The following is a 15,188-nucleotide window of genomic DNA, read 5'->3' on the forward strand; positions in this document are numbered from 1 at the left end:
AAAACAGTAATAGAGTGTACAACCTTGCAGAAGTGGGGCAAAACAGTATCCAACAGCAAGTAATAAAAGTATAATGCTTCAGTAATTTGTCTCACAGTTTGCCATCTACAAACTGCCAGCTAATGTTTTTTTAATATGTTTTGGATTGCCTTTTTCATGGTAGTGGTACCTCTGAATTCAGTCTTCTCCTCAGCTTCCCTCCTCCACCCTCTTTCAAGATGCAGCACTATGCTGGAACATGCCTCAGGTCTTCTATCACTGGGCAGGGCCTGTTTTTTTCCCAGTAGGTTAAGAAAGGTGTACAATGCCTTTTTGACTAGGGTAATAGAGCATCCAAGGAGTGGTGTTATACTATTCTCTGCTCTGGAAGAGGCTACCTTCCTACATGCTGGAGTATTTATAAGCTTTTGTGTGGAATGAGGTGTGATATAAGAACATTTCTTACCAGCAGGCCAGTGACACATTCAAAGCTGGGTGTCGACACCTCCATAGTTCAGTGCTGTCTAATTCACCAGCCTGTACTGGCGTTATGAAGAATGTCCAGCCCTTTTAAGCATATCTCCTCAACTTTCCCCCTCACACTAACTCCAGCAGGTGCCAGAATCACTAATCAAACTCATGTCACTATGATAACAAAAACAGCCCCAAACCGACAGTAGTAACGAAGTAACCAAAAAATGTGTAACCCACCGAAACACTCCACAAGGTAACTGGGCAGTGAAAACAGAAATAGCGACAAAGCACTGTGACTTATTCTATTGGACTTATCTGTTTATGCCAATGAGGCTGGCATAATGCATCAACATTGCTGTTTATAGAAATGCTTTTTTTGTTACAGTAGTAATGTTATTGTTGTGGGTGGCCACGGTGGTGCAGTGGTTAGCATTGCCACCTCACAGCAAGAGGTTCTCCGGTTCAATCCTTGGCTGGGGTGCCTTCTGTGCGGAGTCTGCATGTCCTCCCTGTGGTCGCGTGGGTTTCCTCCGGGTGCTCCGGTTTCCTCCCACATCCCAAAGACATGCTGCAGGTGGATTGGACACTCTAAATTGGCCCTAGGTGTGCGTGTGAGTGTGCCTTCTGTGGAAGGTTGGGCGCCGGGCTGGCAACTCGACACTGTAAAACTCCACTGCCATTCAATGTGCGGACAAGGTGATCCGCTGTGGCGACCCCTAACCGGGAAAAGCTGAAAGAAGAAGAAGAAGAAGTAATGTTATTGTTGTATAAAAGAACAACTGTATAATTTTTTTAATTAAGGAATTACATTATATGGTTTATAGTGTTTATTTCTGTGGGGTGCACTACTCCATGAGGTGCACTATAAGGCATGAGTCAAAACTGAGAGTCTTCTGCACCCAAAAAGTAATAATACATTGCAACAAAGCAGAACATAAGTGTAAGTGTAAGTAATCAATGTATTTTAATTTCAGGTATGGCCATTGCTACATTTATTACTGCTAAAGAGTTGTTTTCGAGACTCTTGTTATTCAGTGTTTAATTATGGAATTCCACATGACAAGAAGATATAATCCCATATTATGGTACAGAAATTATTTGCATTTATTCCAAACTTGAAACATACAATAGTGCCAGTTAGGAACCTGTATAGACCATGAAATCACATGGTTCTAGCTGTAAGAAAAGGACAGTAGTTTTGAAATGGCATATATACTTATATATATATATATATATATATATATATATATATATATATATATATATGTGTGTGTGTGTGTGTGTGTGTGTGTATACATATATATATATATATATAAATATATATATATATATATATATGGTTTCACGTCATAATTGCAAATTGCTGAAATATCGAATTTCATCAATTCATGTTCATGAAGCCAAAACTTCAAAATAGCGAAAGTGCATAAGCACGAATAGGACAATGTTGAATTTGCACTTATGCATTTACGTTATCTTTACGGAAGTGTTTGGCTGGGATAGTGTCTGCAGTTTAAGGTGAGTGAGTATGCGTGCGTGTTTTTGTAACTTGTACGAGTGGGTTAGGGCAGGGAGGTGGAGGTATGAGTGTGTGTGTTGGCAGTGTGTGATTTTTTTTTTTACTGTTTGTGTGATCTCAGAGTTAGTATATATAAATAGGGGGGTGTGGGGAGCTTGCCCCCTGCATTTGTGTAGTGTAGGTGTTTGTCTGTGTGGTGTTTTGTTGTATTTAATTGTTTTGTGGTGTGGGTGTTATGGTTTGTATGTTGTGTGCTGTATGCTGTGTGTTCGATGATGTGGTTTCGTGATTGTGAAGTGTCGGTATTGTGATGGTTTCGGCATTATACTGTCAAAATGCTGAAATTCGATATTTCAGCATTTCAGCAATATGAAGTGAAACTATATATATATATATATATGTATATATACATATATATATATATATATATATATATATATATATATATATATATATATCCAGCCTAACAATGATATTGCCCAACACCCTTTTTGACTATCACAGTACTTTATATCAGTACTCTGAATACCTATATATATATATATATATATATATATATATATATATATATATATATACACACACACACACACATATATATATATATATATATATATATATATATATATATATATATATATATATATATATATACATATATATATATATATATGTATGTATATATTTGGGTCTACTTTGTTTCATTGAAAGCTCATTTCACTGAATTTGAATTCACCCTGACCAAATCGCTGAAAGCTCAAGTAACTGAAAACTCGTTTCACCAAATCTTATTTCACTGAAGTGAAGTACTGGCACTATGTAGAGTACTGTAAGGCAAGTAAATGCTGTATGCCCTTTTCCCCACTGTAGTGTGATCCAGGAGTTAGTATATATAGTTAAGGGGTGTGTGGGGGGCACAGCCCCCCACATAGGGGTGTGTGGGGTGCATAGCCCCCCATTTAGTTTGGGTATATATTGTCTTCTGAAAAGAGTTATTCATTGGTGTTGTAAGTATGCATGTCTATGATTTAAAATGTATTGTTTTGAAGCTTTTGGTGAAATATAATATAAAACAGGTCTATATTAGATCACTGAACACTTAAAAAAGCGAACGGTGATTAATCGACCCTATGTAAGCGAAAGCTTATAATGTTGAAGTGTCAGAACAGCGATTTTTTTCCAAGGGAAAAGAACACTGTTCCACCAAAAACAAACAAAAAAAAAAACAATTTCAAACATTACATTAAGTGGTGGGCTTTGCCCCACACCCCCCCTACTTAAATATACCAACTCCGAGACCGCACTACAGTGCCGAAAATGGCAACGTTTCCAGGGAAAGAATTTGCTTAACAGCCACTTCGATATTTTGCGTTTGCAGCCTTTTATGTTCGTCCAAGATGCAATCGAAAGAATGCGTCTTTGGTCTTGTAATATAGACCCTATAAAACCAAACTAGGTGGGGAACTACGCCCCTGACACCCCCCCATCCCCCCTAATTATATATACTAACTCCAGGATTGCACTACAGTGGGGAAAAGGGCATAAACCTTTTACTTGCCTTACAGTACTCTACACAGTGCCAGTACTTCACTTCAGTGAAATGAGATTCGGTGAAATGAATTTTCAGTAATTTGTGCGATTTGGTCAGGGTGAATTCAAATTCAGTGAAATGAGCTTTCAATGAAACAAAGTAGACCCAAATATATATATATATATATATATATGTATGTATGTATATTCAGAGTACTGATTTGAAGTTCTGTGATGCTTGGATGTTAGTCAACAAGGGTGTTGGGCAATATCATTGTTAGGCTGCACGTGGCTTGCGGGTTTTAAATGGTGCTCACGTGCTATGCACAGATAGAGAAAGAAATGTTGGCAGCAGTCTTTGTTGAATGTTCTATAATTATGTGTATGACAAATCAGTTACAGTTGAGTAAGGCCATAATTCACTACAGATAATTTTTAGGAGGTGTCTTGATAAGAATGCTACAAAGCATGTTGTTTTGCCTGTAGAAGTATGAGTTACATGTTCACAGCAAAGTAAGTAAACTTATATATATGGCTGATACATTTATCAGAACTTGGTTGCAAGAATATAAAAAAAGACTTGCTGGAGAAATACTTTGGAAGTTTTATGAATTATTTCTCAATTGCTGAAATGAAGAGTGGGGATTCTACAACAGAAAATACAGAAGTGTAGATGTTAACAGACACAGTCATGTTTGGTTGTCCATAATATTATGTCACTGCATCTGGATATTTGAATGCATTTCCCGTGTCATAATGAGCTTTCACATGTACAAGGTTTAATATTTAATGGTGGTAAGACCGTCATTCCAATGCAACTTTGAGAAACAGAGCTACTTAAGATTTATGACTCATGGATGGGGTATATCTTGGTGTAAAGAAATGGTCTGTGATGTTTATGTGAAGTCAGTGATAATTTTAGAATTAGAATCAGTGAGAAAGTGCAGCATCATGGAAAAAAATCTCTTTCCTGAATGAAAGTTAGAGGAGATTTATTTTATCATACAGATGTCATTGTGTTCTCTCTCGTTCTGTCTCTCTCAACATATCCAGAAGTAGCTCAGCTGCTTGAAATTTCCAGTCATAGTGCCATCACAATTTACAAATCGTTTGTTGGTAGACATGATGTACCAGATGAGGAGATATCTAACAACGGACTGATTTTCATTACTCAGGAGTTCTGCAGTTTTGCTCAGTAAAAGTTTAAACAAGATTTTTTTTTCTGAAGTGCATACATCAGCTAATCTCTTACAGTCTTAATATTAGAAAGATAACTTTACACAATCATTCTGCAGAGCTATCCTATTGTTAAGTAGATCTGATACTGAAAGAGGTTTAAAGCAGCTGTTTAGTCATTTGAAAGACAGTGTTAGAACTGTGAGTCATGTTTCTGAAGGCTGCCTAGAAAGAATGTGTAATAATTAGAATAGTGAGCATGCCAGAATATTCACTGTTTTAACAATATATTCTACAACAATACCAAAGCAACAGTTTATTTGTAATTGTAGTAAGCATAGGTACCTGTGTTTTTTATATCTGTATACTCCCAACTTTCCATCACAACTAATAAACGAACTGCTACTGGCCTAGTAATAAGTTGCAATTCAATTGGCTGTTGTGTTTTTCTACTTTTCTTTATATTGCTCAGCCTTGTGTGCCATTGCACATTTCTACATTCAGCGCCACCGTAGCTGTTGTTGAATAATCACTGGTGATCATATTTACTTATTTTCCCTCGGAATGACTAGGCCATCTCACTTGGAGTGTAGACATTACCATGCATGTTCATGGAGTGCTCAATTCTGCTGCATTGCTGCAATCTATGAGATTTTCTGAGAGACAGCTACCGGTTGTAAGTATATGTACTCAGTTCCATTTTTTTTCCTGCATATTAAGCTCATTTGTGCTCTGCTTCTATTAGCTTCTCACTCTGCCTTTTGGTGGTACTGCACTGCTGCAAGCTGATTGCATTGCTCGCAGATGTTTAATATAGTGACACTACTTTTTAGTAGTTGATATATAGTATTAGCTGTGCTGTTTCATCCGACTTTTTACCTAATATAGTGTCTCTACCATACCTTTCAACCTGTTGGCACAAGAAATCTGGATAAATCCAGAATTAATGGGGATACAAAGGCCCAAAACTAGTGATAGATTTTAAATATTGCACTTATAGATTCATAGTTTCATAGGTAAGTATTAGGCTAGCTGCCTTGTGGGCCATTTTAAGCCTAGCCAATTTCCCTTTTGGTGCTTAAGTTAACCTGTCCTGTTTGGTGTTAGATTGGCCTTATCCATCCCATGGTCGATAATTATTTGTTGCCCCTAATGAGAATGACTGGAACCTTGTGGCTTTTAAAATGCATTTAGTTATGTTTGTGTCTTGTCTGATGAAGTCTTGACATTGATCAAGACGAAAGCACTTACAATAAATTGGTAAGGATATGCTTCCTGGCCTTGGTATATTTTTTGTGCTTTAAAGTGTTTGTGCTTCGAGTTTTTTGTGGATGACTGGAACCATGCAATGGATATTTTGAGTGATTTTGAATATGGACAGGGATGAACTTTGTTTTACATGGATGGGGAGGCTGTTCTAGAGCAGTGGTATCCCCTGTGAGATATACCTGCCCCTCCAAACTGTTCTGTTGATGTTGTAAAAGAGGTTTAGATTCCTGGACTGAATATTTCTGATGGCATTTGACTTGATAACGTGCAATAGGTCCATCAGTATTGGGTCAGAAGATGCCCTGCATGGTAGACACAGGTCACCTCATAGCATTCTGTAGGTCAGTGAGTCTAGTGATAAGGCTTTGAGTCAGTCCATGTCGGACATATTGTTTGAGGCTTGTATCCTTTTAATAAGGTATCTCTATGAGACTTCCAGTTGTTTCATGTGTCTAGACAGATACATGCCACTGGGGGCATTATATTCGATAACTGAACTAATAAGGACTGGAGTAAAAGGGGGCAATGGCATCTTTAGATGCAATCCCTTTGTTTATAAGCTGTGCAATACAGGACTTTCTTACAACAGTGGACACATGTTGGTCAAAAGTTAGGTCACTGACGATAAAAGTTTCCAAATCATGAACAACTGGGTCAAATCTTAGGGCCATTTTGTCCATGTGGCAGTTATCCAGTCCAGAAGACATCCTTAAGGATATGATAATATATTTTTGGAGACAATATCAGTCCATGATTCTGGGACCAATTATTTGTTTGAGACAAACCTTCCTGCAGCATGGATAAATCAGTTGAGGATTCAATGACTGCTTCTAGCTTGTAGTCATCTGTAAGCTTAATCAGTCAGTACCCTTTCATATTGATTTTTACTTCAGAGAAGTAAATCCCAAGCAGGAGAGGTCCCTGCACCGAACCTTGGGGGACTTTGCTGGTGACTGGGCTCTTTGTGGAGGTAGATTCCCCTATTTTAATCTCCTGCATCCTGTGAACCATTTATTACTCCAGTAAGTGATGTAGGGGTTTATTCTCAGTTTATTTACCTTTTCTACTATGCCGAAGTGGAGGCTTGTGTCCAAAGCTCTGGGCAGGTTGAGGTACGCGATGTGTACCATTTGACCTTCATCCTTTTTTTTTGTGACCTTTTCAAAACAGTCCAACAGATTGAGTAAGTATGACCTCCCCTCAATGAATCCAAACTGAGATGGGTGCAGTATTTAGAGGTTCCCTGTGCACTTATTGGTTAGCTCCATGATAAGTCTTTCCATGGCTTTGCATATGAGGTTGATTAAACTTATGCAGTGGAATGAAGATAGTTGTTTTCCATACTCTTGGTACAAAACTTGTATGGAGACAGAGGTTGAACAATCTTGTATTGTTGTTGGGTGGGGGTGGCCAAATTGTGCTTCATGCTATTTAAGATGCATCCAGGGATATTGTTAGGACCCCTGATATTTTGGGATTTTGAAAGCACTTTTAGAACTTGGTCTTGTGTGATAGTTGAAGGTGAATCAGTTTTGGGTATATCTTGTGGGATAGACCGGGGGGGGGGGGGTAAATACTGAGCTGAATTTATCAGACAGGAAATTTGCTATATCTTTAGCCTTATTATAGGCAATGTCATTCTCAATTAGCTCTGTAAATTGCTACATTGTGCTTCTGAGATTAAAAACATAACTAAAGAAAAAGCATTGTTGTTTTCTTTGGCTTGGTTGCCTATTTTAACCTCAAACTTGGCTTTGGTAGATTTTATTAATCTTCTGAATTGTTTGTTTATTTCAATGACAATGGTTCTAACAGTCTGGAAATTACTCTACTTATTTTTGGAAGCGGAAAACCTGAAACTAAAATCAAATAAAGCATTTGGACACCATTTTGCACATGTGCATTAGGCTATCGACCACAAGGCCCTTTTTAAGCCTAGCCATGCATTCCAAATCTCTGACAAGTTCTGGTACTCTAGATAAACATGAGCAGGGACTTGGGAGATGATACATTTACAAGCAGGGCCTGCGAGATGAAATATTTACAGGCTGTCTGTGTCTTTTAGAGACATAGGTGCCAAACCAGGGATGAATTTCCTTTTCCCCATGCAATTGTCCAAGTTACACTTGAATTGGTTTAGGGAGGAACTCTGCTTCACATGGAATGAGAAGCCTGAAATAGAGAAGGGGGTAGTCTCAGGATACATACCTGTATATCCAGCAGGTCCTATTTATAATCACAGGCAATGTTTAAATCTTTAAAATGAGTAATTCTGGTGATGTTTGTTTTGCAGATATGCAGGTTGGGGTCTGAAAATGCACTGTATGCCAGGCATAGAGCTCCCCTCAGAGACAGAATACAAGAATAGGGCCTTGGAGGTGGTCTGCATAGGACATGTTACTTATGAACTGTATTCTTTTAGTAAGGAACCTTTGTGAACATTTTAATTGTTGGATGTACCGGTTTAGATTCATACCAAAAGGGGCATTGTATGGAACGATAGGTCTAAGGAATGCCGAATACACTGGAACAATGACCTCATTGGACCTAGATGCCATTCCTTTGTTTATAAGTTGCACAACATAGAATGATTCCCTCACTACTGTAGGCATGTGATGATCAAAGGCTAGGCTGCTGTCTATGTGTGTCCCCGAGTCCCTGACCACTGGGTCAACTCTTATGGGTGTGTTGTCAATATGATAGTTACCGGGGTGAATGACTTCCCAAAAGATACTGTTATGCACTTCTTGGCATTTAGTTTTAGTGCATGGCTCTGACACCAGTTATTTGCCTGTATCAGCCACTCCTGCCAAACACTTGAGGGAAAACTAATAAATAGACCCTGATGATTTATGAATGAAGTATTTAGGGAGATATTTTAAAGTTAGGTTAGACATAAGCTGATCAAGCAGTACTTAATGAAAAGAAAGAATTAGTTTTGTCAAGAATGATGAAAAGAGGGGATTCACCTGATTGGCAACTACTTGGCTACTACTAGTGCTGGTTTCATCACAGCTTCATGCTGCTGGAATAACAATTCTCCTTTGTTTTTTCTCTCACCAAAAGCAAACCAGTAGCACCAGTCCCAAGATGAAAAGCAGGCCACAGGCTCTTTGGTGGTCAACAGTTTTGTACTGCACTTATAAGCTTAGAAAGTGCTAGAATAACAGGTTTTGCTTTAGCATGCGTTTTCTGAAGGATATGAAGTGGAACCCAAATATCTGTTATTATTTAGAGATGTCAGTCCTCAATGATTGGCAGAAAACCACAGATTTTATGAGGAAAGACCAAAACATGCAACAAAAGTATGGACATTCTTTGAAAATCTGGAAAGTCAGAAAGTATGATCTCAATTACTTTGGTAAGTTGTTAGCTGTGCTGTTTCCTTCAGTTCTTGCTTAACAAACCCTTCTCATCCTTATCTATTATTACTTTTATTTGTCACTTCTTCCTGCCTGGCTTATCATCACCTCTGCTTGTTGCTTCTTGTTGAATTAGGCATCATTGTTGCCTATTCCATTTGCTGCTAACAGTGATCAATCACACTTCATCCTTCTTTATGCAGTATTTTTTTAGTAATTTTATATCTTGCAATTATACAGATAGGATATAGACAAACCAGACAGCAATGATAGACCATCAGCCTGTTGTCCATTGTACATTCTATTGCCAGTGTTGTATGCCTTGGTATTTATGGTCAGAGTAAGAACTGATTAATGCTCATAGAAGTACTGTTACTTGACATACATAATGCAATCTGTGAGAGGTATAAGTACTCACACTGACCCACTTTCTCACCAAAACCTCTGGCCTGTGAGCAGAACATACAAACAGCCACATGTCTGCATGTTCATACCAAACCAGCTTATGCTGAAGTTGTCAAAAGTCACTCCCTAAGCCTCCCAGAACCAAGAACATCAACTTCAGCTGCATGTTTTAGGTGTTTTTCAGCAAAGCATCATACACAAAGTAGATGTAAACATTAATTAACAGACAGTAGAATATAAAGCAATCCAATAGATAGCACAGGAAATAAAACCAGACATAGTATATTATCAAATTCCTTCATATGCAGGATAAAAAAGATACGTTTTTAGGAAACTGCAAAAATTGGCCAATGACGGACACGCCTGAAGCCACTGAGGTAGTAAATTCCACATGTGGGGTGACTCAAGATGCTCCATAGCAGCCCCCAATTGGACAAATGTAGAACCCTATTTAGGCTGTATGACACCACAAACTCTTTCAGGTATGAGGGACTCGAGCTGTGTATAGACAAGTGCTCCAACAACAAAACCTTGAAGATAATACTAAGTTGAACTGACAGCCAGTTCAGACAATGCAAAATAGGGGGAATGAGTGGGTAAAGAGTAGTACCAGCAAGTAATCTGGCTACAAAATTCGGCACTAACTGTAGGCGGTCCAGTTCACTAAAGGACATTGCATTAATCCAGCCTCAGTGAGACTAAAGCATGATGTACTGCTGAGAAATTAGCTCAAGACAAAAAATGATTTGTTATAGATATGTTTTTTAACTGGAAACACAAGGACTTTCCAACATCTAACACATGGTCCCACAGTGTTAACCTGCAGTCTAGTATAACACCCCAGTTATGCACCTTATATACAAAGTCAAGCTTATTCCCATCATAAACGCTGTGATTAGGGATTGAAGGGACATAGAAATCCCTCATAGCATGAACTATCATAGCTCCTGTTTTGAAAGCATTCATTTTCAAATGATTATCAAAAAGCCGAGTGTATGGCTTCAAGATGGTTAGTTTAGGAATAAATAAATACACACACACACACACACACACACACACACACACACACACACACACACACACACACACACACACACACACACACACACCATTTCCTCCTGAGGAAAGGAGAGATAAATTAAGAATCCATTTCCGTAGCACTCTCCCTATTTAAGTCTCTTAGTGGAAGCATATAAACTGTGAATGAACAGTAAAGGGCATACAATCGAACCTTTCTTCATGTATAAAGCATATTTCAGGTCCATTGGTAGTGTGCAATTTGACATGGCTAGATCATAGTAAAAGAGATCCTTGTTGGAAATATGATATACTTTGCTTTGTTTTTTAAAAAGAGCAGTGATATGAAGTTTTTAGGTAACTGGAGAAATATTGTTATGCTGAATACCCCCAAAAATACAACTGGCTAAGTAGATTTTTTTTCTGATGGTATAATTTCTTGGTTGAAAACATAAATGATGAAGTGTGGACTGTGTTTCCCTGTTTTTTGAGTAATAAGGTATGAAACGTCCCCTGTGATTGTTTGTTGGAACAGGTAGCTGTTGCAGTTAAGACTGACATTTGCATACACACATGCTTTTATATGTTAATAATTTTTTATTGCTCTTGTCACATGATAAGATAGTCATTAAGAGGAATGTCAAATGTTTGCAGAAATGGATGTGTGTGTTTCTGCAGTGTATGGGTGGGGTGGAAGTAGAGACTTATTTATTTAGTTTCATAACAAGGCGAGTGGGCTGGTCCAAAGGCCCTTTTTATCCACAAACACAGTCAACAAGGCAGATACACAGGAGCAGAACTGTTTTATATTGACAGATATAGAAATGCACAAATGCAAGGGAGATACAAAAGGGCAAGACAGTATTAAAATGAATATTCAATTGCATGAATGCAACACTAAACTTTACATATCCATATTTTGTGTTTGTGTGCGTGTGCCTGCATGCGTGCATGCATGTGGGGGGATGTATACACAAATATATGTAAATGTACGTAGCACAAATATTTTATAGGTTCTTTTTCTGACTTTAGTGATCCTTGCTGAAGTCTTTAGTGATCTGAATATTGGCTGTCTTTCCTGCCCTACAACTTGCAGTTCTGATAAATGGGGTTCACGAAGAAGGTTGAGGTGGGAAATTTAGCATGATTAACATCATCATGATAATAGTACTTTGGTTGTAAAGGTAATTTCACGTGATGTTTTGTACAATATGCATGTGGATACTCTAAATTGCTTAATGAAATTAAATATTAAATAGAAGGCATGTACTGTACGTATTCAAAAACTGAAATCAGGGGACAAATAGAGGATACTTGGTGTATTACTTCAAAACCTCAGGTATTATTTGTCTCTTATTGTGAGATGCAAATTAAAAAGACCTAGACTATTGTATACATTGTATGTTTTTACACGATAGTATTTTTTGTAGTTTATTTTTTCATATAAAATTGTGATTTGTGGTCTAGAACTGAATTTATAATTTTTCTTGGTTTATAAAAACAGAGTCATAGATAAGTAGTAGGCATATAGACAAAGATACCATTAAGGAGCCTAGCTTAAATTCCTGATTGCCCCAAATGACTTGCTCAAAGTCACACTAGACAAAAGTAGGACAAGGAATCAAATCCTGTACCGAAGGAAGTAACTTATTAACATAGCTCAAAGCCTTAATTCCATGTCCTTACCACTAGAGTTAAAGCATACAACCCCTAGGGAATGCGCACCCACAACCTTCTTTGTCCAAGGCATGTCATTTACATGCTGAGTTACAGCAACAACTAATGAAAGAGGCAGTATTATCCACCTTCTAGGGGACCTGAACCCATAAACTTTAGCACCTGTAACCTCTAAAGCACTGTATTTGCATGATGAGCTACATCAGCAATCTAAAGGTGCTGCTACTCTCTGTCTAGAAATCTAACCCTGGTCTCCCATGTAACATGTGGGGATGCTCACCCCTGTCTGGGAATCTAACCTTGGTCTCCCGTGCAACATGTGGGGATGCTCACCTCTGTCTGGGAATCTACCCTTGGTCTCCCATGTAACATGTGGCGATGCTCATTACTATACTAATGAAGAATAGATTGCTTTCTCTGTATTGTTATACCACTATTATTGGGGTGTTGAGACCTGCATGAATGTGTCTGCATCTTAGTTTTGCTTAAATCAAGTTGCTATATGACATGGAGTCCTTTACATCCATATGAGCTGTCACCAATTCTTGGCAGCTGGGCCATCATTTTACTGTCTCTTCCAAATGATAGAACCTCACTAGTGCAGCACACCCATTCACTCTTAAGGAATATTTCAAACAGGGTATTAGAATATGAATCTGAGCACCAGGCGTGGGTATAGAACCCCAGAATTTTGAACTTCCTGCCATTGAAAGCCAGTGGACTAGCCACTAATCCAGACACTAACAATATATGCATTGCTTAATGTAGGATGAAATGGAAACAGAATGGAAACATGTTGTGAAGGACTGCCTGAGAAACCTGGGCACTGCAGGCCTAGATGCAGAGTTACGGGGATAAAATGAATAATTTGAGAAGCAGTTTCAAAAGGCTAAAGGAACACCATGTGTTTGTTATATCAGAGGTGTTTCGACTATGCTGAAATTGTATATATTTGGGCTTTTCTTGGCTATGATTTATATTTAATGTCATACGAGTATTTCAATAATATGCAGTTTTGGTATAAAAGCATTAAAATACAGTGAAAAGATGAGATTCTTAAGAAGGAAAGTGGATAATTCAGGTAAATGCTCTAAAATATCAAATTTGAATCTAGTAGGAATTGCAGAAAATATTGAAGAGAGCAGCTAAGAGAATATTTAGTGAAAGCAGTGAATGATCTACTAAAGTTACTGGCATAACTGACAGCTGAGATCAATATCATTCACTACATGGGGAGGCCATAACATAGTTTGGTAACAACTTCCACTTGTATGTATGAGAATAGTGGATCCTCAACAGCAGCAGAAGATGGAAACAATATTAATATTATAGGATCATAGGCTCACAGGAGGTTACTAGGCTAATGGCCCCAGGGCCTTTGTAAGCCTATCCAAGTTCAACCTGTGTTCCCAAGGGTGTCTGGTTCAAGCAGACACTAAAATCAGCAACTATTGCCCCTGTCCAAGAGGGACATACAGTAGGCGGAACCTCTGGGTTGAATTTCCAGTTACCCATCCAATCGTCCAAATTATGTTTAAATAGAGCAAATGAGAGGCTTCGTTTAACATCAGTAGGAAGCTTGTTTCAAAGGTAGGGCAACCTGTGTGAGACAAATCTGCCTCTCCAGCAAGTTCTGCTGATGTCGCATGCCAGGTTAAGGTCCTTTGAGCAAGTGACCTGTGTACCATTTGACCTTCGAATGTGCAGCATTTCCATTAAAGCTGGGTCAGAGATTGCTATATATGAAAGGCACAGGTCATCTCTGAACAGTCTGTATGACACAGAGTAAAGTGACAATGATTTCAGTCTGTCTGCATAAGACAGATCTTGAAGACCCTGAATTTTCTTTGTAAAGAACCTTTGTGGTCTCTCCAACTGCTGCAGGTGTTTGGAAAGGAACATACCAAAGGGAGCATTGTACTGTATTACTGGCCTAATGAGAGAAGATTACAGGCGGTTATAACCTCTTTTTTCTGGAAGCAATGTCCTTATGTATGAGATTGGATGAGCAATATAAAATGCCCTTCTTACCACTATGGGAACATGGTAATTGAAATTAAGGTTGCTTTTGACCTATGTGCCCAGATATCTCACCCCTGACTGTGTGCTTATGGTATTGCTAATGATGTGGTAGTTTGCAGGAACATCACCCTTGCCAAATAGGATGATAATGCATTTGTTTGCATTAAGTTTAAGACCATGACTTTGGCACAAGTCATTAGTCTGCGTAAGACCTTCTTGCAGGATGTTGACATTGCTAGGGGTTTCAATGGTTGCTCCCAGTTTGCAGTAGTAGGTTCATAGCTGTTTACTAGGCTAACAACCGCAAGGGCCTTTTTAAGCCTAGCCATGCATCCCATATTTCTGAGAAGTTCTGATACCATTGATATGTGTAAGTATGGGCCAGGGAAATGGGAAATTAATAATTTACAGGCTGTGTCCATTAGAGACATAGGTGCCAAACCAGGGATGCATTTCCAGCATCCAGTTGTCCAAGTTGCACTTGAATTGGGTCACGGAGGAACTCTGCTTCACATGGATGGGGAGCCTGTTCCATAGACGGGGTAGTCTCTGGGATACATACCTATCTCTCCAGCAGTTCCTATTTATATCACAGGCAATGTTTAAGACTTTAGAATTGGTAACTCTAGTGCTGTTTGTTTTGTGGATATGCTGGAGGTCCATCAGAGTGGAGTCTGACAATGCCCTTTATGCCAGGCATTGTTCTCCCCTCAAAAGCCTGTAGAAGACAGAATACAGGGATAGGGCCTTGAGGTCGT

The 15,188-nt window shown here is 38.6% G+C and overlaps 1 protein-coding gene across 2 annotated transcripts in view; it reads left to right on the plus strand.

The window, feature by feature from the left end:
• RASL12 (RAS like family 12) overlaps window positions 1-15,188 on the plus strand; it is a 486,162-nt gene that overhangs the window by 71,839 nt on the left and 399,135 nt on the right. The window lies entirely within an intron of this gene.

The sequence above is a fragment of the Protopterus annectens genome, chromosome 7.part1, assembly GCF_019279795.1.
Source record: "Protopterus annectens isolate FY-2018-M chromosome 7.part1, PAN1.0, whole genome shotgun sequence".
Lineage (NCBI taxonomy): Eukaryota > Metazoa > Chordata > Ceratodontiformes > Protopteridae > Protopterus > Protopterus annectens.